Source organism: Pseudophryne corroboree, chromosome 4 (assembly GCF_028390025.1).
Source record: "Pseudophryne corroboree isolate aPseCor3 chromosome 4, aPseCor3.hap2, whole genome shotgun sequence".
Taxonomy (NCBI): domain Eukaryota; kingdom Metazoa; phylum Chordata; class Amphibia; order Anura; family Myobatrachidae; genus Pseudophryne; species Pseudophryne corroboree.
This window is the reverse complement of record NC_086447.1, coordinates 283,292,796-283,318,416: the sequence shown is the minus strand read 5'-3', so window position 1 is coordinate 283,318,416 and position 25,621 is coordinate 283,292,796.

Genomic DNA, 25,621 nt, shown 5'->3' with positions numbered 1-25,621 from the left:
TATATGAAAAATACAAAGAATATGTTAGAAATATCTTCTTTGTATTATTCTAATTATTTTTATAGTCAAAACTCTGGAGTAAAAAGTCTATGACAGGTATGTCTATGACATACCTTGGGGGTCATTCCGACCTGATCGCACGCTAGCTATTTTTTGCAGCACTGCAATCAGGTCAAAACTTGGCAAAACTGCGCATGCATATGCACCGCATTGCGCAGGCGTGTCGTACGGGTACAGAGCGGATCGGTGCAGCGCGATAGATTTTACGAAGACTCCATTCGCACATTCGATCGCAAGAAGATTGACAGGAAGAAGGCATTTATGGGTGTCAACTGACTGTTTTCTGGAAGTGGTTGGAAAAATGCAGGCATGTCCAAGCATTTTCAGGGCGGGTGTCTGATGTCAATTCCGGGACCGAACAGGCTGAAGTGATCACAGGGCCGAGTAAGTTCAGACCTACTCAGAAATGGCACAAAACTTTTTTGTACCACTCGGCTGCACAAGTGATTGCCTACTTACAAAGCAAAAATTACAGTCCCCCTTAGGCGGCAACTATCTGATCGCAGCGCTGAAAAAAATAGCTTGCGAGCGATCAACACATCTCTGATCAAGGGCCTAATTCAGATCTGATCGCAGATCGAGAGAGTTAGATTTGGGTGTGGTGTGTTCAAACTGAAATCTAAATTGCAGTGTAAAAATAAAGCAGCCAGTATTTACCCTGCACAGAAACAAAATAAACCACCCAAATCTAACTCTCTCTGCACATGTTATATCTGCCCCACCTGCAGTGCACATAATTTTGCCCATTAGCTAGCACATTTGCTGCTGAGATCAGATCTGAATTAGGCCCCAAATCTCACCAAATTTCCAGCAGTATATACTGCTGCACCTGTGTATGATGCCCACATGAACCCATAAGCTCATATATTGGGGTAAATTTACTAAGATTCGTATTTTCCCGTTTGAGGTCAAAGTTCAATCACGAATGACATCGAAAGTGTAAATATGCAACTTTTTGAATTGATTATGACTAATTTACTAAGCTGCCGTATTCTGCATTTTCGGGTTTTCCGATGTCGATGTCATTCGTTTTTTTTGGCAGTGTTTTACGTGAGTGACTTGTAAAACACTGCCGACTTTAATACAATGAATCTTGGCCGGATCTGAGAGATCCGTGCTGGGCTTCATTGTGCAGCTTGTAAAAAAAAAAAAAATGTTTAAATGTAAAAAAAAAATTGCGTGGGGTCCCCCCTCCTAAGGCAAACCAGCCTCGGGCTCTTTGAGCCGATCCTGGTTGCAGAAATATGGGGAAAAAATGGACAGGGGTTCCCCCATATTTAATCAACCAGCATCGGGCTCTGCGCCTGGTCCTGGTTCCAAAAATACGGGGAACAAAAAGAGTAGGGGTCCCCCGTATTTTTGAAACCAGCACCGGGCTCCACTAGCTGGACAGATAATGCCACAGCCGGGGGTCACTTTTATACAGTGCCTTGCGGCCGTGGCATCAAATATCCAACTAGTCACCCCTGGCCGGGGTACCCTGGGGGAGTGGGGCCCCCTTCAATCAAGGGGTCCCCCCCCCAGCCACCCAAGGGCCAGGGGTGAAGCCCGAGGCTGTCCCCCCCATCCAATGGGCTGCGGATGGGGGCTGATAGCCTTTGTGAAAAGTGTTTGATATTGTTTTTAGTAGCAGTACTACAAGGCCCAGCAAGCCTCCCCCGCAAGCTGGTACTTGGAGAACCACAAGTACCAGCATGCGGTGGAAAAATGGGCCCGCTGGTACCTGTAGTACTACTACTTAAAAAATACCCCAATAAAGACAACACACACACACCTTGAAAGTATAACTTTAATACATCCATCCACACCTCCATATACACATACTTACCTTATGTTCCCACGCAGGTCGGTCCTCTTCTCCAGTAGAATCCATGGTGTACCTGTTGAAAAAATTATACTCACATAATCCAGTGTTTTCGGCTCCTCGGTAAATCCTTTTGTAAGCCACGTACTTGAAAAAATAAAAAAACGGATACCCGACCACGAACTGAAAGGGGACCCATGTTTTCACATGGGACCCCTTTCCCCGAATGCCAGAAACCCACTCTGACTGATGTCTAAGTGGGTTTCTTCAGCCAATCAGGGAGCGCCACGTTGTGGCACCCTCCTGATCGGCTGTGTGCTCCTGTACTGTATGACAGGCGGCACACGGCAGTGTTACAATGTAGCGCCTATGCGCTCCATTGTAACCAATGGTGGGAACTTTTAGGTCAGCGGTTGACCGAAAGTGACCTCACCGCTGACCTGAAAGTAGTAGTACTACAGGTACCAGCCGGGGTACCCGTTTTTTCCGCCGCATGCTGGTACTTGTGGTTCTCCAAGTACCAGCTTGCGGGGGAGGCTTGCTGGGCCTTGTAGTACTGCTACTAAAAACAATATCAAACACTTTTCACAAAGGCTATCAGCCCCCCATCCGCAGCCCATTGGATGGGGGGGACAGCCTCGGGCTTCACCCCTGGCCCTTGGGTGGCTGGGGGGGGACCCCTTGATTGAAGGGGTCCCCACTCCCCCAGGGTACCCTAGCCAGGGGTGACTAGTTGGATATTTGATGCCACGGCCGCAAGGCACTGTATAAAAGTGACCCCCGGCTGTGGCATTATCTGTCCAGCTAGTGGAGCCCGGTGCTGGTTTCAAAAATACGGGGGACCCCTACTCTTTTTGTTCCCCGTATTTTTGGAACCAGGACCAGGCGCAGAGCCCGGTGCTGGTTGCTTAAATATGGGGGAACCCCTGTCAATTTTTTCCCCATATTTTTGCAACCAGGGCCGGCTCATAGAGCCCGAGGCTGGTTTGGTTTAGGAGGGGGGGCACGCATTTTTTTTCCGAAAATTTATAACATTTCCCCCCCCTTCCCACTGAAAAACATGCACGGATCTCATGGATCCGTGCATGCCTATACAAACACGGGATAAAAAAGCTGGTCTGTTTTTTCTTTAGCACTTTTTCACGATTTGTATTTCATCACGGCAGTGTTTGGCTATTGTCGGCAGTGTTTGTGTTTTGCACTTTTTAGTAAATTCACGATTTCTACCAAATTGCAGGCGTATTTGACCGATGGTGTATTGATTCGTGATTTTTTCCTAGGACTTCCAAAAAATTACGAATGCCCTCATCACTGCTGTGATTTTTGCTTAGTAAATTACCGAGATGACACTTTGAAGAAAAAACGGCATCTCAGTCAAAATCGGGACCTTAGTTAATATTCCCCTTTGTGTGTACATCTGGCTCTGGTACTAGGTACTAACTCCTAAGCCATTTACATCACCGCACATCCCTGTATAATGTGTACTGGCAGCCCTACAAAGTGAACTAGGCCACTACTATGGTTCATAAAATAAACTAAGGCACTATTATTGGGCAAAAAATAACAACTGCTGTGTAGAGGTGTCTCTCTAGAAGCAATGGAACATGGGCACCTTTCAAATGTTGTTATGGACTCACAAAGTTATGGCTACACCCCTGCTTGATGGCTACACCCCTGCTTGAAAGGCATTTTTTTTATTTAAACGAGGAGTTAGTAGAATAAGGAGTTTAGTGGGTCCCAGAAAACTGGTAGTTGGTTTGAGGAAAAAAGGTGTACAGAAATGTTCGGTCAATTAATGGGGTTAGGAGTTTCTGGGGTAAGGTGTGAAAGCATTACTGTATGTTCTGATTAATTTAAAATGTAGTGATAGGTAGGACAGTTTTTACTTTAGGACTTTGGACATTATTCAGAGCTTTTCTGTGATATCTGCACCAGTGGCGTCACAAGGCGGGTATTGGGGGTTCAGCCCGCACCCGGATGTCAGCCTTGAAAGGGGTGACACCAAAGTGCCAGCTGTTCTGCAGTGACAGGATCCGGGTGCTACAGTGTGATATTCTACTGCAGCTTCTATCACAGATGAAGAGCCGGCCCAGCACTACACACAGCCGACAGCCCAGTCTCTGGGGGCATCCAGTATTTTCGAAGATGCTGGACACCCCCCTGAAGTGACGTAATATGGATCCCCACGAGGACATGCCCCTTTTTATTAGGCCATGCTCCCTTTTTGGGCGGATGTACCTACTGCGCTTGGAGAGTAATGCTGATTATGCATCGGGTGTCACCACTCCAAGTGACGCCTCTGACTTGCACCAGGTGCAGGTCAAATAAACCACCATAGCTCAGAAAATAAAAATCCTTTCTGCCATTTTATTTGTACCATGAAAACCACAAAAAAATGCAACTTTCCCATCTTACATACAAAAGGGAAAATATAGCACATTACCATTAATAACGCTTTCACATCGCAATAGCAGGTCACACCCAGGATTTGTGCATGGGTCCTTCCTAGGTGCAACCTGCTTGAGACCCCTTTCAGACTGGTGGCACCAACCAGGCAAATTGTGACATGCATGGTGACTTGGAGGCGGAGCCTGGAGATAAGATCATCTCCAAATGCTATCTGTCTCTATAACGTCGCCTCTCCCTAAAGTGTGAACGGGTTCTGGGTTGCATCGACCTGTCAAAACAGCGTTCACACTACACTTCAACCTGGGAATAACCCTGCTTTATTTCTGGATTGAAATACAGGGTTAGTCGACCCAGAAAATTTAAACATATCCCTTTTACACCGTACCTCTACCCAAATCGACCCGGCAATATTAGGTTATGTATGTGATGTAAAATGGGTTTAAGTCAGATTTTAACCTCATATTTTCAACAACAAAAAAACTCATAAATCATTATATTTATTCCTTGGATCAAACAAAAGTAACATTAACTGCATTGTTTGTAGGTGTCATTGCTAATTTTAAGGTATCATTAGTGTTATATCCTGCAGTTGCCATTTTGAAAAGTGGTGTAGAGGCTAGTGTAAATTTAATTAAAGTTTATTTTAAAAATAGATCACTTGCAGGAGTGACAGTTGAAGTTGATGAGAAAGAAAAGAGAAAGGAGCAGGACAGAAAAGGGCAGGACAAGAGTTGTTATAGAGAGATTTGCTGGTGAGAAACACAGATTATCTGAAGACATGCCGTAACCAAGAATGGCTAGGACTTGTGGTACCACATGGACAGACAATCTAAGAGTCTTGTCCAATTGTTTGTTGAGCCTACTTTCTGGAGGAGAAACTGCTTCCTGATTTAAATAACCAGATTGGGTAAGAGGAACTCATTATAAAACACACATTCTTTGTATGATATACAGATACTGCTCCCACTTTAAATAATAGTGCTGCAATATTGCTGTCTGACCCTCAGTTGTGCATACACTTTAAAGGCCCCAATGTATCCACAAAGAGTTAACGTATACCTGTATTATCAACAGTAGGTCCACTGTATTAGGTCAGTGGGACATTATACAGTATAAAGGAATAGTGCAATAGTTCCCAAGTGATTTGGATCATGGCACCCTAGAGTGTAACGGCACCCCTATGCCAAAAATTCAGAAAATATGAAATGTGGTCAGTTGTGTTTACTGTATACTGTATGTTCAGTTATGTGGTAAGGGACGGCATTCACTTCTGTTTGTCCACATATTTTATTATTGGAAGCCACAAACACTGGTTTTGCTTATTACATTGACCTAAAATCATTTGAACTAATCCTAAACCACCAACCCCAGGGCACCCCTGCAAGTGCCCAGAGGCAACCAGTTTGGGAACCACTGGAATAGTCAATTAGAAAAAGAAATAGTAAATTCTAGCAATTAAAAGTAATATAGTTGATCTTTGTATATTCTTGAAGTAGATACAATATTTAGCAGAGTTGTGTTTTATTTAGAAAAAGGTTAAATGTGTGTTATTGTAAGGTACTGTATACAATTTATTGTGTGTTTACTGTTTGTTGAACCAAACCTATTCTTCTGTAGTGGTGACACATTCACATAATTTTTCGTTACTAGAAATACTGTAAATCACATAAGTATTAATACCACCTTCCATCCTCACTACACCATCTGAATCCTTACCTCTATGTGGTATTACATTAGTGTCACAAATATGATCACAACTAAAGACCACATTCCACTTTGTAGGAACCTTTGAAGCCACATGTTTTATAATCTGCATAAATTAGTTACACCATTAATATGTACATAATTTAGCATTTTTCTCCTCTCTTTATGAAAACATGTTACCAGGATCAGCTTTGGCATGTTACCAAGATCAGCTTGGGCACTTCCTAATTCCCTGGCTGTCTGACATGCACATGTATGCCACAACAATTGTTTCATAAAAAAATAAATAAACATTTTTGGCAACATTTAAACTAATCAAATGCATATAATTACCCATATACATTTTGTGGTGTGCCTGCCCACCATCCATATGTTTGTATTACTATTAATCCTTATCATTTGGCATACTTGCATTGCATTTTATACTTGGTAAAAATAAATGCCACATTATATGCCTAGAAACACTATACAGATGTAACCACATTCATTATAGATACAACATGGCTGCACAGGCACACTTGTTGCAGGTGCAACTTAGTATGCTGAGCTGCAACTAGTCGCACCATGGCCATCCCATAGAAAACCTATGGGTGTGAATATGCACATACCAGCATGTACGCACACCATGCCAAATGGGTCGCAGGAGCGGCAAGACACAGCAACAATGAGCGTAGCTACATCTGTATAGTCTGCAGATCCATTAAAACATCGTCAATGAGCATTTACCTATATAAGAATGCCTAATTTCAACATGGTTATTGCAGCACAGTTTTAAGAGGTGATGCGATTGAACTGCAATTGCAAAGGAAAAACTGCCCTGTTCCAGAACATGCACAGTTTCAAATTGCACAAGCTATGCCCCACAAATGTGTACATTCAACTAGACATCAGCATTAGTCCCCTTGTTTCTCCACAAATGTGTACTGTACATTAAACTAGGCATCAGCTTTAGGCCCCTTGTTTCTCCACAAACGTGTACTGTACATTCCACTAGGCATCAGCATTAGTCCCCTTGTTTCTCCACCAACGTGTACTGTACATTAAACTAGACATCAGCATTAGGCCCTTGTTTCAATGCAAACAGTGCACTTGCCTGTGCAGTTTCAAAATGCACAAGCTATGCTCCACAAATGTGTGTAAATTAAACTAGGCATCAGCTTTAGGCCCCTTGCTTCTCTACAGACATGTGTACTGTATATTCAACTAGGCATCAGCATTAGACCCCTTGTTTCAATACAAACAATGTACTTGCTTGTGCCCTATTGCAGAACATGCACAGTTTCAAAATGCACAAGCTATGATCCACAAACGTGTACATTCAACTAGACATCAGCATTAGGCCCCTTGTTTCTCTACAAACATGTGTACTGTACATTCAACTATGCATCAGCATTAGGCCCCTTGCTTCTCCAAAAACATATGTACTGTACATTCAACTAGGTGTTTGCATTATGCCCCTTGTTTCTCCACAAACTTGTGTACTGTACATACAACTAGGCATCAGCAATCGGCCCCTTGTTCCTCCACAAACATGTGTACTTTATATTCGACTAGGCATCAGCATTAAGACCCTTGTTTCTCCACAAACATGTGTACTGTACATTAAACTAGACATCAGCATAAGTCCCCTTGCTTCTCCACAAACATGTGTAATGTTCATTCAACTAGGAATCACCATTAGGCCCCTTGTTTCTCCACAAACATGTGTAATGTACATTCAACTAGGAATCACCATTAGGCCCCTTTTTTCTCCACAAACCTGTACTGTACATTCAACTTAGCATTAGCATTAGGCCCCTTTTTTCTCCACAAACATGTGTACTGAACATTCACCTAGGCATCAGCATTAGGCTCCTTGTTTCTCCAAAAACATGTGTACTGTACATACAACTAGGCATCAGCATAAGGCCCCTTGTTTCTCAACAAACATCTGTTTTGTACATTCAACTAGGAATCACTATTAGGCCCTTTGTTTCTACACAAACCTGTATTGTACATTCAACTAAGCATCAGCATTAGGCCCCTTGTTTCTTCACAAATATGTGTACTGTACATTCAACTAGGCATCAGCATTAGGCTCCTTGTTTCTCCACAAATGTATACTGTATATTCAACTAAGCATTAACAATAGGTTTTGCTACTGTATATGTGCACAGGGGACTGTCAAGTGCTTACCCTGATATGTACACATCTTCTCACATAAAAATACTAAATGCTCAAATCAAAGTACAGTATTCACCCATATAAACAGAGGCATTTTCAGGAATAACATCACAAAATTGTGCTTACATTTTTTTGTTCTAAAATTTCCTTTCTCTGTAATGTAAAATTTAATAAAACCTATTTAACTACAGTATATATAAAAACCCATTGGCAAAAAAATCATTGTACTAGAGTACAGTATATACATATATACAGCGGGGCATGCTTTATGTTATGAACAAATACAGGCATGCAGTATATATATATATATATATATACAGTGGGGTTTGAAAGTTTGGGCACCCCAGGCAAAAATTCATTTTAATGTGCAAAAAGAAGCCAAGGAAAGATGGAAAAATCTCCAAAAGGCATCAAATTACAGATTAGACATTCTTATAACATGTCAAAAAAAGTTTGATTTTATTTCCATCATCTACACTTTCAAAAGAACAGAAAACAAAAATTGGCGTCTGCAAAAGTTTGGGCACCCTGCAGAGTTAATACCTTGTACTGCCCCCTTTGGACAGCTGAGACCTGGCAGTGTCATGGATTGTTCTCAATCATCGTCTGGAAAGACCGGGTGATGTCAATCTCAAAGGTTTTAAAAGCCCAGACTCATCTGACCTTGCTCCAACAATCAGCACCATGGGTTCCTCTAAGCAGTTGTGTAGAACACCGAAACTGAGAATAGTTGACGCTCACAAAGCAGGAGAAGGCTATAAGAAGATAGCAAAGCATTATCAGATACCCATATCCTCTGTTCGGAATGTAATTAAGAAATGGCAGTCATCAGGAACAGTGGAAGTTAAAGCAAGATCTGGAAGACCAAGAAAAATATCAGACAGAACAGCTCGCAGGATTGTGAGAAAAGCAAGTCAAAATGCACGTTTGACTGCATGATCCCTCCAGGAAGATCTGGCAGACACTGGAGTTGTGGTACACTATTCCACTATAAAGAGATACTTGTACAAATGTGGTCTTCATGGAAGAGTCATCAGAAGAAAACCTATTCTACGTCCTCACCACAAAAATCAGCGTTTGAAGTTTGCAAATGAACATATAGACAAGCCTGATGCATTTTGGAATAAAGTCCTGTGGACCGATGAGGTTAAAATAGAACTTTTTGGCCGGAATGAGCAAAGGTACGTTTGGAGAAGGAAGGGCACAGAATTTAATGAAAAGAACCTCTGTCCAACTGTTAAGCATGGGGGTGGATCAATCATGCTTTGGGGTTGTATTGCAGCCAGTGGCACAGGGAACATTTCACGAGTAGAAAGAAAAATGGATTCAATAAGATTTCATCAAATTTTGGACGCTAACTTGATGCCCTCTGTGAAAAAGCTGTAGTTAAAGAGAGGCTGGCTTCTACAAATGGATAATGATAACGGTGGATTACATCAAGAGGCATAAACTGAAGGTTTTGCCATAGCCTTCACAATCTCTAGACCTCAACATAATTGAAAATCTATGGATAGACCTTAAAAGAGCAGTGCGTCACAGACAGACCAGGAATCTCAAAGAACTGGAAGACTTTTGTAAGGAAGAATGGGCGAAGATACCTCAAACAAGAATTGAAAGACTCTTGGCTGGCTACAAAAAGCGTTTACAAGCTGTGATACTTGCCAAAGGGAGCAGTACAAGGTATTAACTCTGCAGGGTGCCCAAACTTTTGCAGACGCCATTTTTTGTTTTCTGTTCTTTTGAAAGTGTAAATGATGGAAATAAAATCAAACTTTTTTTGACATGTTATAAGAATGTCTAATCTTTAATTTGATGCCTTTTGGAGATTTTCCATCTTTCCTTGGCTTCTTTTTGCACATTAAAATTAATTTTTGCCTGGGGTGCCCAAACTTTCAATCCCCACTGTGTATATATATATATACCTATATATATATATATATATATATATAACAGTGGGGCAAAAAAGTATTTAGACAGCCACCGATTGTGCAAGTTGACCCACTTAAAAAGATGAGAGAGGTCTGTAATTTCCATCATAGGTACACTTCAACTGTGAAAGACAGAATCTGGAAAAAAAAATTAGGATATCACAATGTGTGATTTTTAAACAATTTACTTGTATATTCTTGTGGAAAATAAATATTTGTACACCTATCAAGCAGCAAGATTTCTGGCTCTCACAGACCTGTTACTTCTTCTTTAAGAAGCTCTTCTATCCTCCACTCGTTACCTGTATTAATGACACCTGTTTGAACTTGTTATCTGTATTAAAGACACCTGTCCACACCCTCAAACAGTCAGACTGCTACCTCTCCTCCGTGGCCAAGACCAGAAAGCTGTCTAAGGACACCAGGGACAAACTTGTAGAGCTGCACAAGGCTGGGATGAGCTACTCGACAATAGGCAAGCAGCTTGGTGAGAAGAGATCAACTGTTGGCGCAATAATTAAAAATTGGGAGAAAAACAAGATCACTGACAATCTCCCTTGACCTGGGGCTCCATGCAAGATCTCACTTCGTGGGGTATTAATGATATTGAGAACAGTGAGGAATCAGCCCAGAACTACATGGGGGGACCTCATCAATGACCTCAAGAGAGCTGGGACCACAGTCACAAAGGTTACCATTAGTAACACACTACGTCATAGTAACATAGTAACATAGTAACATAGTATCTGAGGTTGAAAAAAGACAATTGTCCATCGAGTTCAACCTATTTGTGGTGTCCTCTGCATGATGATTTGACTAAATAGTAACTATAATGCATGACTATGCACCATACCCCTGGATATCCTTATCCAATAGGAATTTATCTAACCCATTCTTAAAGGTGTTGACAGATTCCGCCATTACAACTCCCTCGGGCAGGGAATTCCAAACACGTATTGTCCTTACCGTGAAAAAGTCTTTACGCCGTATTGTGCGGAATCTCCTCTCCTCTAACCTGAGCGAGTGTCCACGAGTCCTCTGTGTTGATCTAACCAAAAACAGGTCCCGCGCAAGCTCTGAGTATTGTCCCCTTATATATTTGTAGATGTTGATCATATCCCCTCTTAGTCTCCTCTTTTCCAATGTAAACATGCCTAGTCTTTCAAGCCTTTCCTTGTATTCCATCGTCTCCATGCCCTTAATTAGTTTGGTCGCCCTCCTTTGTACCTTTTCAAGCTCCAGGATATCCTTTTTGTAGTACGGTGCCCAGAACTGTACACAGTATTCAAGGTGTGGCCTCACTAGTGATTTATATAATGGGAGTATAATACTCTCGTCCCTAGCATCAATACCCCGTTTTATGCATGCTAATATCTTATTAGCCTTCTTTGCTGCAGTCCTACTTTGGGTACTACTGCTTAGCTTGCTATCTATGAGGACACCTAAGTCCTTTTCCAGTACAGAATCCCCTAGTTTTACCCCATTTAGTAGGTAGGTGTAATTTTTGTTCTTGTTACCACAGTGCATTACCTTACACTTGTCTGTGTTGAAGCGCATTCTCCATTTGGCTGCCCATGCTTCTAATTTAACTAAGTCATTCTGAGGAGACTAGGCATCCTCCTCTGTATTTATAGCCTTACACAATTTGGTATCATCTGCAAAAATTGACACCATGCTCTCTAGACCTTCTGTTAGGTCGTTAATGAAAATATTGAACAATAGCGGTCCTAATACTGAGCCTTGCGGCACACCACTTAGCACTTCAGTCCAAGTTGAAAAATATCCATTAACCACAACGCGCTGCTTCCTATTATCTAACCAGTTTTTGACCCAAGTGCATATTGTGCTTCCTAGCCCTGATTCTTGTAGCTTGTATATAAGTCTCATGTGTGGTACAGTATCAAACGCTTTGGCAAGGTCTAAAAAGATTACATCCACGTCTTTACCCTGATCTAGGTTTGCGCTTACTGTTTCATAAAAGCCAAGTAAGTTGGTTTGACAGGATCTGTCCTTCATAAACCCATGTTGATTCCTTTTAATGACCTATTGGTTTCAAGGAACTTCTGAATACTATCTCTTAGAATACCTTCCAATACTTTCCCCACTATAGATGTAAGACTAACTGGTCTATAATTACCTGGTTCAGCTTTACTTCCCTTTTTGAATATAGGCACTACTTCCGCTATACGCCAGTCTTTGGGAACCATACCTGATATAACTGAATCCTCAAAGGTCAGAGATAGCGGTTTTGCCAGTTCAGAGTGAAGCTCCATTAGAACCCTTGGATGAATACCATCGGGCCCTGGTGATTTATTAATCTTTAAATGTTTTAATCGGTGACAGACTACTTCCTCGCTTAAATAAGTACCTATCAGTGTGATATTGTCCTTATTGAGATTGTGTGTCAGTCCCTGAATTGGGTCCTCTCTAGTGAATACTGTTGAAAAAAACTCATTTAGTGTGTTTGCTATGTCATTATCATTTTTGCTTAAGACTCCCAACGTGTCCTTCAAAGGGCCTATACTCTCCTTTTTTAATCTCTTGCTATTGATGTATTTAAAGAATTTTTTGGGATTTGCTTTGCTTTCCTTTGCTACTAGTTTATCAGTTTCTACTTTAGCCGCTCTTATTTCCTTTTTGCAATTTTTGTTACATTCCTTATAGTGCTGAAATGACTCTGCTTCCCCGTCAGATTTGTATTTTTTAAATGCTCGCCTTTTCTTGCCCATAAGTTCCTTAATCTTTTTGTTAAGCCACATCGGTTTATGATTTTTATTCCCTTTTTTGCTACTCATAGGAATATATTTGAGTGTATTTTTAGCTAGCAGGAATTTTAGTACCTCCCATTTCTCCGTAGTATTTTTTCCTAAAAACAAACCTTCCCATTCAATATCCCTGAAAAATACCCTCATCATTTCAAAATTTGCTTTGCTAAAATTTAAAGTCCTAGTTGAGCCAGTATAGGGCTGTTTGTAGAAACTGATATTGAATGTGACCATATTATGGTCGCTGTTTCCTATGGGTTCCCCTACTATAATACCCGATACCAAATCCTGATTGTTTGTTAATACCAGGTCTAAGATTGCATTGTACCTAGTTGGTTCCTCAATTAGTTGGACTAGGTAGTTATCATTTAGTGTGTTTAAAAACATACTGCCCCTAGCAGTATCACATGAATCGTTTTTCCAGTTTATCTCAGGATAGTTAAAATCTCCCATCACTACTATGTCTCCTACTCCTGCTGCTTTTTCAATTTGCTTTAGTAACAATTCATCATCAGATGCGTTGATACCAGGCGGCCTATAGCATACACCCAATACTAACTTTTTTGTTCCTTTTTCCCCGCATGCAATTTCTACCCATAGTGTCTCAACAGTGTCTACAGTACCCTTCTGAGTATCTTCCCATATATTAGGTTTTAAAAACGGCTTTACGTACAGACACACCCCTCCACCCTTTTTATTTAGTCTGTCTCTCCTAAACAGTGTATAGCCCTCTAGATTGACTGTCCAATCATGAGATTCATCCCACCAAGTTTCAGTAATGCCTATAATATCATACTGTTTGCTTGCTGCAAGTATTTCTAGTTCACCCTTTTTACCAGTAATGCTTCTGGCGTTTACATACATACTACTAAGATAAGTATTTTCCCTTGCATTAGGGACATCTTTCACCTTATGTGGCAAGGATGACCTGTAATCGTCATTGGTTAGTGCTTTGGTAAAATCCCTTTTAGTACCCATGTTAATAACCTTACTGCCTGCTCTTACCCTCCCCCCAACTTCTCCCCCATTTTGTTTACTACCGCCATCCCCACTATTCTCACTGCATGACCCGTAGTTTTTAGCTAAACCCTCCCCCCAGGCTCCTAGTTTAAAATCTCCTCCAACCTTCTAACCATCCTTCCCCCCAGCACCGCTGCCCCCTCCTCAGTCAGGTGCAATCCGTCACGACAAAAGAGATGGCGTCTGACTGAGATGTCCGCCCAGTGTTCCAGGAACACAAACCCCTCTTTCCTGCACCAATCCCTAAGCCACACATTTACCTCCCTAATCTCCCTCTGCCTCCCTGGACTAGCGCGTGGCACGGGTAATAATTCCGAGAATATTACCTTAGATGTCCTTGCCTTCAGTTTCTTTCCTAAGTCCCTATAGTCTTTCTTAAGGACATCCCACCTTCCGCTAACTTTGTTATTGGTGCCAACGTGCACCAAGACCGCCGGGTCTTTGCCAGCCCCTCCCAACAATCTATCTACCCGGTCCGCGATGTGCCATACCCGAGCACCCGGGAGACAACAGACTGTACGGCGATCACGATCCCGGTAGCAGATTGCCCTATCTGCCTTCCTGATGATAGAATCCCCTACCACCACCATTTGACTAGGTACCTCTCTATCTTTTATCCCAACCGCGCCAGAGGGACCGCACCTCTGGATGCTAGAGGGAGCAGTCTCCTCCGGCACCGTCATTTCTTCGCTATCATCCTCCGATTCCTCGTCCAATCGGGCAAATTTGTTCGGGTTTGATAGTTCGGAGATGTCGTGCCTCCCCCTCTTATTCTTCCTTCTAACTGTGACCCAACTGGCTACCCAACTGGCTACCTGATCATCATCCTCTTCTACCAGTGATCATGGATTGAAATCCTGCAGCACCTGAAAGGTCTCCCTGCTTAAGCCAGCACATGTCCAGGCTCATCTAAAGTTTGCCAGTGACCATCTGGATGATCCAGAGGAGGATTGGGAGAATGTAATGTGGTCAGATGAGAGCAAAATCAAACTTTTTGGTATAAACTCCACTCGCCGTGTTTGGAGGGAGAAGAATGATGAATGGCATCCCAAGAATACCATACCCACTGTGAAGCATGAGGGTGGAAACATCATGCTTTGGGGCTGCTTTTCTGCAAAAGGGAAAGGACGACTGATCCGTATTAAGGAGAGGATGAAAGGGACCATGTATCTTGAGATTTTGGGCAAAAACCTCCTTCCCTCAGTAAGAGCATTGAAGATGGACCGTGGCTGGGTCTTCCAGCATGACAATGACCCCAAACACACCGCCTGGGCAACTAAGGAGTGGTTCCATAAGAAGCATTTCAAGGTCCTGGAGTGGCCTAGCCAGTCTCCAGACCTCAACCCAATAGAAAATCTGCAATTGTATTGCAAGACTTCAGTGATTACAATTTAGAAGCTTTGCATCAGTTATCTTGTTCTGATGTATATGTAAAATTACACACTAATCCTACTGTAAATTGTAAGAAGCGGCTTAGTGAGATTCTATTACAGGCTGTTGAGGTTGAATTGATGACAAAGGAGATTATGGATGTTTTGGTAGTAGTCCCTTTATTTTATCTATTGCCGAAGATCCACAAGGGTACTAATCCTCCCCCAAGTCGACCTATTGTGTCGGCAAGGGGGTCACTTTTGCAACCCTTTTCGGTCTTTTTGGATTGTTTTCTGCAGCCTTTGCTTTGTGAAGAACCTAGTTTCTTAGTTGATACTACTGCATTCTTGAATAATCTCCAGTCTATTGAGATATTACCTGATGATTGTTGGCTGGCAACCGTAGATGTAGTCAGTTTGTATATATCAATTCCCCATGATATGGGGTTAGCAGCTGTCAGAAGGTTCCTTATTGGTAAACAGGTTTTTGATGTAGGTAAAATTGAGGTGATTTTATTACTATTAGAATTAGTATTGCCTAATAATTTTTTTCTTTATGGTAAACAATTTTACCTACAAGTCCAGGGCTGTGCGATGGGATCTGCTGTTTCGCCCATGTATGCAAACATCGTCATGTTTTCAGTTGAAGATGATTTGTTCTATAGCAATGATACATTCAGATCAGGTGCAATTCTTTTTAATCACTACATAGGTGATTTATTCATTCTATGGAAAGGCGACAAAGCTGATCTGATTGAATTATTGGAGGTATATAATTCAGGTGCTAGTACTATCAAGTTTACATTCGTGTTGAACCAGAATATAATTAATTTTATGGATGTCGTTGTGATGATTCAAAACAATCTACGTAAAGCCAACCGACTGCAATCAATTATTGCAAGCATGCAGTTGTCATCCTTCCTCCCTTAAAAGAGGGTTACCATATTCTCAAATGATCAGGATTAGGAGAATTAACAGCGATACAGAGGTGGCTTAATGGCAGATTGACGCGTTAATTGTTAAATTACTCATGAGAGGTTATTCTAAAGATTTATGACAGTCAGCTAAAATAAAAGTCATGGATATGGACAGGACATCTTTATTACAGAGGAAAACTAAAACTGTGGAAAAACAACACACTAAATTTCCATGGGTTAATAAATTCAACACTAAATCTGATACCATCACTAAAATTGCTAAAAAAACATTGGTCTTTGTTGGAAACAGACGAGCGATTGCATTTGTCTGGTTCTGAATTAATGCCGTGCTATTCTAAAGGGAAAAACCTGAGAGATTATCTTGTAAAAACGGATGTCTCGGGTATGTCTATGGACTCACCGCCACCGACAACTCATTTTTTGTCACAACAAAATTCCAAATTAGGCTGTTTTAGATGCACATGTGTTACATGCCAATATTTATTGGTGGGTGATTCATTCAATCATCCGCAGACTGGTAAAAAAATCATGATTAGGCATCGGTTAACATGCAACTCTGCGTTCATCATTTACCAAATGATGTGCCCTTGTGGGCTCAGCTATATTGGTAAATCTGAATGTAAATTTAAAGAGGGAATGACCTGCCATAGGTCTGCTATAAGAAATGCTTTAGAAACAGGGAGCAGCGAACAGCCTGTAGCCAGGCACTTTGCTCCTCTCAAGCACTCTATCAGTAGCATGCGCTACAGGATGATTGATCACATCCCCAAAAACATTAGGGGTGGTGATCGTGCTGCAAAATTGTTGCAAATGGAAGCAAGGTGGATAGCTTACTTGGATGTGATTCACCCGAAGGGTTTAAATGAGCAATTTTCTTATGCTTGCTTTTTATAAAATTATCTTCTTTTATGGTAATGTTATGATGATTATGCGTGCTGATTTATATTTACATGAATTATGATGTGCCTATAATAGATCTATATTTAGCTGAGACATATGTGAAAAAATGTTTGCTCTGTAATAATCAGTTAGAGTTTATCTAACGTTTGCATTAGTGCTACCATGTATTTAAGAATGTATCTAATGATGTGGCAACAGTGGATAATGTTTGATTACAGTATATCTGGTGGCCGCTACTCAGGATTCTGTTCTAAGTAGGAATGTTCAATTTGTTTTCAATTGGTAGCGTTCTGGTTTCTATGGTGATTGATTTCTTTCTTTCAGTGCGCCGTGGCACTATCACATCATTTCCGCTTTTCTGACCGGATGTTCAGGTCCAGACTGTTTCTGAACACACACGTGGGGGTTCTATAAAGGTAGGATTGTTTTCGATTTATATTAATAAAGCCTGACGACAGTGGGGTGTCCATTGAAACATTGCTCTGCTATAAACCGCTGATGTGTTTGTGATCATTGCAGTTTGCCGTGAGTGCCATGTCTGTCTTCTGTGTATATATATATATATATATATATATATACTACATGGCTGTATTTGTTCACAACATAAAGCATGTTATAAAGGTTTTCAACTAATCAATTTCCTAAATAACACCTGCAAGTTATATATGAATGTGCTACGCTCCATCACATTTATTCTACATTATTTACATGTATACCATCTTTACTGTATCATTTTCAAAGGATGCAAGACACAGCATTGTGAATAAAGTGACAGTACCTTCATACCATGACATAGTAATGTAGTATAGAGGTTGAAGTACAGTATCAAGCAGTGAAAAGAGGGGAGAAGTTGCCCATTGCAACCAATCAGCATCTAGCTATCATTTTATAAAAAAAACTGATTATTATGGGCAACTTTTTCACTTCTCTACTCTTTTCACTGCTTGATACCTTAACCCCATAGTTTTAAACTTATGAATAGTTAGTTGAAAATACTTAGTACGTAATGAGTTTACTGATTTGTCTTTGACTTCAATGACTGGCATTATCTAAACCAGTGGTTCCCAACCGCGGTCCTCAAGTTCCCCCAACAGTTCATACTTTCCAGGTCTCGTCACAGGATTGCAAGTGAAATAATTTGTTCCACCTGTGGGTCTTTTAAAATGTGTCAGTGAGTAATGAATACACCTGTTCAACTGCTAGGTAATCAGGAAAACATGGACTGTTGGGGGTACTTGAGGACTGTGGTTTGGAACCACTGATCTAAACCATTCTTTCTCATAATTGGTCCTTAGCATGCCTAACAGTTCATGTTTTTCAGACCACCTCTGCATTATTAGAATGTGTGAGTTAAAAATGAATACACTTGTGATTCTGCAAGGTGGTCTGGAAAATGTGAACTCTTAGGGGTCCTAAGGCTGTGTCTTCACTAACCTTTCTGACACCCGGTGCATCAGCATGAATCCATAACCGCATCTCCGATGCATGCTGACAAAATGCTGTGCGTCCTACATGTAAGGGGTGTGGCTTGTGGAGGGTGTGGCTTAGCATTCTGACCCCTGTTTCTGTCACTCCGTGGGTCTGGGATGTCCCTGAGACTGCTGTGGCTACAGTGCAGTGCTACACTGTGGCAAGAGCTGGATGCTGCATGTTATGCTACAATGCAGCACCTGGCTCCTGTTACTGAGCAGGAGCCAGCATTTTATTGTTAGCCCTCGGCAAGTGATACTTGGGTGCGGCGCACAGCCCCCTGGTGATGCCACTGCCTAAGGACTGGGTTTGAGAAAAACTGATCTAAACAAATGGAAAACATTGTTTTCAACATAGCTTGGTACATGACACAAAGTCTGCTTGGAATGTTGTCAGTTGGATAGCATGCTGACTCCTGGCGTGCCATTGGGAGAACCTAAGGGTGTCTCCAGGTAAGCTTGCTCCCAATTTACATATACAGTATTTGCCTATGTGCCATTACCATGTGGCCTTATATTAGGCAATTATATAACTCAAATGGGGTGCTGTTACTAGCTTAGGGATGATTTTGGGGCATGGTGCCCCCTGGACTGGTGGGACTGGGCTGCTTTGGTGTAGCACACTGTAATATTCCATTTAGTACTTTTTGTAACACTTTCAAATACTTTTTCTACTAATACTGCTCCTTTAAGCATTTTAATTACACCTTTCACTTGTGTATCATGTTTTAATACATAACTTTTGCTTCTTTCTTATTAACATTCGCTAACACTTTAGCCTCTCACAGGTGTGCTGCTCTTGGGTAGCTGACACTTCCTGTCTTGTGGGGTTCCATACCCCAGACTTAGTAATGACCTCCAGTATCACAGACGCCTTGAAGTTGGCCTGGAGGCTTACCATATCTTTGCAAATACTGTATATGCAACTAGCTCTTTCATTATCAACCACCATGTCATTTTCAAATCATGTTGCTGTCATCCCGAGTGCTACAGGATACCTGTGTTTTTTATTTCTTGTTCAGAATAATCCCTCCCTTTCATGTACCTGGATGACATTTCTAATTGGATTGAGCAGTTACCAAATTTCTTATTAATACTGTATTGTCAGTTGTTGCAGTTTTTGCTAAAGATAATTCAAAAGAAACAATAACTCATTACATTATGTGGAAAACTTTTAATGATATTAGATTCATTTATATCTTTAGACCACCTGCATATTAAATCATTTCGTTTTTAAACCCTTTATGTAAAATAATGTTTTTACCCATGCAATCAAAAAGATAGCATTTTAATCTCCTGAATCACATAAATAATGTTTATCTAATTATTCTGTGTTTGTTATTATAGTGTAAACCATTAGCAATAATGGGATGAAATTACTGTGCCATTTTATTTAGGTAATATTAAGCAGATGTTTGTATATTTTTTATTTTATATGCAATTCAAATTTAATTAAAAACATTATCAAGCAATACATGTAATATTATATACAATGTGGCCGGTCTAGCTTATTACTTTTCTGTAATTCCCTACACCACCATTAGATTGTAAGCTTTACTGAGCAGAGCAGTAGTTCAAACTATTTTCTTCTATTGTTAACATAATCTGTTCAATTTATCTCTATGAACTGACAATGGTTTTGAATAATAACAGCAATACATTTATTTGTATTTAGTTACCTTATGGTCGTTAATTGCACTCCAAAAATTAATGTGCTGGTCTTTTTTAAACAAACGCATTTCAATCGGGAAGTGTTTGAATACAACATTTGCAATGTCGATAATCACATTGGCGGCAATGTAATTTCGATCAGAGTATGCCAACATCATATGAACGTTAGTTAAAGCATTGTAACCAGTTTGGCACAATAATGTTAAACATGATGTGATTTAATCAGAATGTAGAAAAGTGCATTCCGATTCCTTTTTTATCCCTTTACTCACCAATTTAGGTGTTGATCAGAAAAAGAATGTAGAAATTGGTTAAAGGTGTAAAGAAGAGGGCCTATAGCATAAATTATTATGTACCTATTTTTGCAGCAATGTGCCTATTGTTATAGTAACTTTGTGTAGTTTGCATGTTAGAATGGTGGTATCTGCATGGGTGCATGGTCTTTTGGGAAGAACAGGGTATTGGTAACAAAATATGGGCTATACTCAATCATGTGTCTTATTTCTTATGCATATGTTAATTTACAGTATATCTGCAAAGGGCACTTTTATAATAATACCTGGGTTCCAAGGCAATATTGGAACCTAACTCTAATGTCTCCTTACTCTCAAGATTTTTTTGAGAAACTAAAGGTGCATACACACTGGGCGTTTTTGGCCAGCGTGTATGCACAGCGATGATCGTGAACATCGCTTGAAGGAAAATAGCTCAGTGCATACACACTGAGCTATTTTCCCTATGCCCAGCAATGTTCACTGGGGGGTGAAGCACTTTCCACAGTAGTAGACTGTGGAAAGTGCTAAACTTGGCTGTTCAAACAGCCCAACGGATGGCAGTGATCAGCGATGATGCTGGAGTGCGCATCACCGCTCACCGCTCACCGCCCAGCCATACACACTGGCCGAGTTTGAGCTCAAAGTAGCTCAAAATGCCAAAAGTGAGCTACTTTGAGCTCAAAATCGCCCAGTGTGTATGGCCCTTTAGGCTAAATCAAGTATTTTTCTTTCAGATAAAACAATGGAACTTTTTAAAATTTAAAAAGTGAACAATACTGTGTTTGAGGTCCAACGTTTACTGACTGTAGGGTGTTGACAGTAAGTAACATTCATTTATTTTATTAAACAAACGCACATACAGTACACGATATTAAAAATGTAATTGCATAAAACCCTCTCCATACCTCAATCTCCAATATATTAAATATAAAAATACAAGATACATCATTCTGCAAATGGTAAAAAACTAACAAAAAAAAAAGAACCACTATAAAAAGACAGCCAATAGTTACTAATGATGACATTTGCAAAATAATCAAAGAAATAAGTCATTAGGACTTCTTTACACTACCAGCCAACCACAACCAGTCAGCCTGTCAAAATGACTATGATGACATCTATAAAGATGTCGTGACATGCTGTCTTCTCCTGCACTAGTCCTGCACTGACCAGTCTGGGTCTCATTTCTACTGTAGAAACGAAAATATCTCTTATGATCAGCACATTACAGAGGAGATTACAGTAGCTTACATTGTCTCGTGGTGGAGTTGCATGGGTTCTTTACATACTTCAATGTGTATCAGAAGCATTTTTATTATACTTTTTAATTTACTGCAGTTTAGATCCTATGGGTATAGCTTGTCTCATTATCACTGCAGGACCATCCATTGCAGAAAATAATGAAAGTAGTGAAAGAGCATTCTAGAGGTAGACATTAATTGGTCGCCAATGCTACATCTGAGTCATCATTACTACAACTGAGTCACAGCTACTACCCCTGAGTCACTACTGCTACATCTGGGATTAATTTGCAACCTGTTCACTTTCTGAATCATTTCACCATGATGTTGTTAAAATCAGTTATAGTTGGTAAGAATTATTACAGTATGTACAAATTGATACATAAAGTAAAACAGTAACAATCAACAGTTCAATGTTTCTTGGGGATTTTCTGTACTTCAGCTGGGTCAAAATTGTACATACAGTAGTACTTTTCTTTGATCTAGAAGCCAAACCCTGTTAATGTGTTCTGGATACATTGGAGAATTCACTTCAAATTACCACTGATGACAATTATATTCTTTGGTACAAGTTGATTTCTGGAAAAGTTCTGCCAGGCCTAGGTCTAGAATTGCAGCTGTAGCTAACTGCACATTGTTTCAGAATTTGCTCCTTTTTATTTCTTATATATGCATGATAGCATACAAATATTTCTTTTTAAGTAATGAAAGTATGTATTTTTATATTTATGAGATATGGCAAAATGTGGTACATAAAGTAAAATTAGCCTGGTGGGGAAAATTTGTTTATACACACACTAATACATTTTCATAGCTATTCATAACACCTCACTCCACTTCTGAGAAATCGACAAATAATCAGCCTTTAAAGAAGAATGCCCCAATTATGGAAGTCTATAAGAGCTCATTATGTAAAGCAGTCTGTCTTTTATTTATCATGGAAATGGTCAGTTGTCATCTTTTAGCTTATCACATATGAAGTTGTCCCTTCTTAGTGCCAACTTTAATTGTTTTTAACCTTGGGTATTATGTTCTTGTGGTTGACAAAGTCCTTGGCAGATACCTGTGTGCTAACAATAATAATTCAATAGCTGCATCAGAAAAGACAACATGTCAATTTGTTGCAGAGCTAGGCCTGTTTATTATCACTGATTGCATCAGCTAAATGCTGCAAAGAAACCATCTAGATATGTTGTTCTAATTTAAACCATATTTCTAAATACATTATACCATATATTCTGTACAAATGACACAGATATAATATTGTTTCTAACTATCCATAATGTTCATCTAGTTATATTATAATGACACAAACCAGACATCAGTTGTTTTAATTAGTAAAAAGTAATAGGTAATGCAGGGAAAGGTTGTCATAGCATTTAACATGTTCTGAAACTATGGGTTCAACAGTGGATTACAGCTGACCTGTAGAACATTTGAGGGAATTACAAGCAGCAGTAGTGAGGGGGAGGGATGCAAATGTAAGTGATGTCTAGTGCTATATTTATTATACATACAGTATGATGACATCAGGCTAAATACATTCATATGTTTCCCTTTTAATAGTTGTAAACTGAAATGCTTCCTAAGAGTATGACAGACTGGCTTGTTGTATGGTTAGTTCATGGACATACTGTATCTAAAGGCATGTACACACTAGGCGATATAGTAAGTGATATCGCTCATTTTTACCCTCCTAAGCGATATTGCTTACTATATCGCCCAGTGTATATGCTGCAGATGATGTCCAATGCGTGGTCACGAGGGTCGTTAATGACTAATTTAGATGGATTATTTATCACAAAGCAAGGTGAACACACCACATTCTGCATTTTTGTAAAGGTATTACAGTGGCAATACTTTATGGCTAGATCTGATGGCAAAACTGATAAACCAAGAAATGTGCTAATAAAAATGGAATTTTGTGCCAATATTTTTAATAGGGTAGAAATATACCAGAAAAAGGCAATTTTTGTGAAAAAGATGGCAACCCTACTTGTAGATATGTAAGATTAAAGAACCTTCCTGTACTTTACTGAACAGCGACTATACTAAATAAACACTACTCAACTCGCAGCATGCACAATATGTAAAACTCATGATAAAAATTAGCAATTAAATTACACATTGACCTATAGAATTTAAGATACCCATGCTGAACTATTTACACATAAAATATGACATTTTCCTTTAATTAACTCCTCTCTTGGAAGAAAATATTAGTTAATTGTATCCCATAAGATTTAAATGTCATAGAATGTTACAGTGAGCAATTTTCTTTTTTTCAAAACAAAAAATCCAAATTAATGCTCAGCTATGTAAACGTTTCTCTTAAAACATGCTTTTTGCAGCTAATATAACTGCCCATTCTAAGAGATTTAAACATTTTCACCATGGCAATATGCCGCCTAAATCCTACCTATGGAATGGAAGTAACTCATTAAGACATCTGTGCAGTTATGACGGCATTATTAAGCAAATTAGTAGAAATGTATACTCAGTAATTAATATATAAAAATAAATTCTTATATCAATATATATTTACTTGCAGAGAGAGAAAATTGAACAATTGCAATTTGTGAATAACCTATAAAAGAATATTGCTGTAGACATGCTACAGATGTGTCCTCTTGCATCCTTGTTGTGTATGCAATGCAGCAAGTGAATCACAGCATAACGGGTCACGTGCGTACACATGTTCCCACCATCTATTACAGTCAATGTGGATGGCAGTGGGTGCAGAATACAGCAACAAATAGGACACTTCTGCATAGCAAGGTAACAATTTTAATAAAACAAATATACATAAAATATCTTAAATTACATGTAAATAATAATTTTAAAAAAAGTGCTAAAACATGTCAGCACTGCTTACCCAAGACCACCAACAGTAATTTATGCATGTCTAAATTTTAGAGAAAATACATATATACTGTAGATGAACATAGTTAGTCACTTCGGATAATTAACAATATCATCTATAAGAGAACCTGTCTAGGTTGTTGTCCACAGGGCCATAACTAGGTGTGTGCGGAGTGTGCTCTGCGCATAGCGCTGCAGGGTAGGGGGTGCTGTTGGCAATTCTCAATTATCTAATATCTGTCACTTGTAGCTTTTCCCCTTTTTGAAGACCAGCATCTCCTGACCGGCCCTGTCTCCTGCCCCCACCGCTTTTGTCACTAATACCTATACAGCATTCATGGACTTGACTTGATAGCTCTTTGTTGTTCAGTCGCACTGTCCTCTACCTTGGTCTCCCAGCAAAAGAGTTGCTCCACTTGCAGATGGTACAAAATGAAGCTGCCAGACTATTAACAAACCAGCCCCGTTCCAGGCAATAACACCCATTCTCTACTCCCTTCACTGACTACCTGTAAAATGGCAAATTGTTTTCACGATTGGCATACTCACTTTCAAAGTGCTACATGACCAGGGCCCAAGGTACTTGGAGCAGCTTCTGATTCCTTACTGTCCTACTTGATTACTACGATCTGTAGATGAAGGGCTACTAACAGTACCTAGAATCTCCCGGATCTGGGGGTCCAGCTTTCAACTTTGTGGCTCCTACTTTATGGAACTCTCTTCCCCACACAGTGTGAGAAGCCGCCACTCTAAAATCCTTCAAAAATAAACGAAAGATTTACTTATTTACACAAGCATTTCACTAATATCTACTGTTAAGCTTGTTTTGTATATTGAGCTGTAAAGACAATTGGAAAGCACTTTGAGTCCTATTAGGAAAAAAGTGCTATATAAATATCTATTATTATTATTGTGATGATTATTATTATTTTATTACATTTTGCGATGCTCATGTGCTTGGGATTCAAACCTGTTATATATGACATTGCAGTCGGACACTCTATACATTGAGCTATCAATATAAAGCTAGAGAATTCCAAGC